The following is a 2,290-nucleotide window of genomic DNA, read 5'->3' as shown; positions in this document are numbered from 1 at the left end:
TTTTTTTTTTAGATAGGGTATCACTTTGTCATCCAGGTTGGAGTGCAGTGGCATGATCTTGGCTCACTGAAACCTCCACCTCCCCGGTTCAAGAAATTCTCCACCCTTAGCCTCCTGAGTAGCTGGGACCACAGGCATGTACCACCATGCCTGGCTAATTTTTGTGTCTTTTAGTAGAGATGGAGTTTTACCATGTTGCCCTGGCTGGTCTTGATCTCCTGAGCTCAAAGTGATCTGCTGCCTCGGCCACCCAAAGTGCTAGTATTGTAGGCATGAGCCACCGTGCCTGGATCACACCTGGCTAATTAATATTTTATTTTATTTTTTTGTAGAGACAAGGTTTCACTATGTTGCTCAGGTGGCCTCAAACTCCTGGGCTCAAGTGATTCTCCTGCCTCGGCCTCCCAAAGTATTGGGTTTATAGGCGTGAGCCACCACGCCTGGCCATGATTTATTATAGATAGATATATCCTACAGGTTCTATTTCTTTGGAGATCCCTGAGAGGTATATGTGTGTGTGTGTGTGTGTGTGTGTGTGTATAGCTTCTTATATATATCATTTACATATATGATTTATTATGTATATATCTCTCTTCTATTGGTCCTGTTTCGTTAGAGAATCCTGATTTATACATGACTATTACAAATAAATCTGTTGTAATAATTTGTGCACAATATTTTATATGAACATAAATTTTCATTTCTCTGGGATAAATACCCAGGAGGGTGATTTTTGGGTCTTGAGGTAAGTGTATGTTTAACTTTATAAGAAACTGCCAAACTGTTTTCTAGAATGGCAGTACCGTTTTGCATCCACTCCTCATTTTAATTATTTTGTTCTATGAGTTAAATGTGTTAACTTCAGCATGGGCTGACATTTGAAGGCTGGTCATGCAGGAATCTTTGCCTACTTGAATTATAATCACCACCATGACACACATCCTTGTTTTAACTTTCACATATATAAGCCAAGCACAGAGGTCTGAAGGTTTAGAGATTTGAAATAACAAACCTGGCCACCTCAGATTTTCTTGGCTGGCACCAGGCCTTGCCAGGCCTTTGAATCAGCTGGGTGCAGGCAAGGGTCACCAGGAAACTCAGGCTGCCTGGACCGACAGGGAGTGTGGGACGAAGCTTACTCCGGGTCTGGCTCGTGGTCAGCCTGGCTGGGGCCTGAGGCTTCCAGGCCCGCTCAGTGTGCACGGTCAGGAAACGGCCTGGGCTCTTGAAATCACTCCACCCCTGAAAAATAAATTCATAAACAGAGACACTCCAAGCTCCTTTCTTTGAGAAATAGCATATTTTAGCCTGGAATAAAATCAATTTGCAGAGCTGCTATGACTCCGTGTTCCTCGGGCTCTGCGCACCTCTGTGTCAGTGACAAGTGGCTTTGGGACTTCTTTTCCTGGAGAAGACGGCTATGGAGTTTTCTTTTCTTTTAATTTTTAATTAACTTTTTTTTGGTTGTTGTTGTTGTTTTAGAGATGGGAAGAGTTTCACTATGTCGCCAAGGCTGGTCTTGAACTCCTGGCCTCCAGTGATCCTCCTGCCTCAGCCTCTCGAAAAGCTGGGATCACAGGAGTGATACATGGTGCCTGGGGCTCTAGAGTTGTTTACTGATGCTTAATATTATGACTTTCTCCTTTCCACCCTCCCTGCACCCTTCACCCCAAGTAAACATGTACAAATATATGTATATATATTATACATATCTTTATTTATTTTTTTATAGAGACAGGGTCTTGCTATGTTACCCAGGCCTCTCAAACTCCCAGCCTCAAGTGATCCTCCTACCTTGGCCTCCCAAAATGCTGGGATAACAGGTGCGAGCCACCACATCCAGCCCATAGTTTTTATCTTGTCTATGGTTATTATTATTATTATTATTATTATTTTTTTTTTTTTTTTGAGACGGAGTCTCGCTCTGTCGCCCAGACTGGAGTACAGTGGCGCGATCTCGGCTCACTGCAAGCTCCGCCTCCTGGGTTCACGCCATTCTCCTGCCTCAGCGTCCCGAGTAGCGGGGACTACAGGCGCCCGCCACCTCGCCCGGCTAATTTTTTGTATTTTTAGTAGAGACGGGGTTTCACCGTGGTCTCGATCTCCTCCTGATCTTGTGATCCGCCCACCTTGGCCTCCCAAAGTGCTGGGATTACAGGCGTGAGCCACCGCACCCGGCCGTCTATGGTTATTATTACCTAACACTATAAGTTTATTTGAACATACAGCATTTGGGTACTGTTTTGAGAAACAGATTCAATTAGACATCACAATGGTATGGACCTTTCTA

Source organism: Macaca thibetana, chromosome 16, assembly GCF_024542745.1.
Source record: "Macaca thibetana thibetana isolate TM-01 chromosome 16, ASM2454274v1, whole genome shotgun sequence".
In the NCBI taxonomy this organism is placed as follows: Eukaryota; Metazoa; Chordata; class Mammalia; order Primates; family Cercopithecidae; genus Macaca; species Macaca thibetana.
This window is presented reverse-complemented; position numbering follows the sequence as displayed.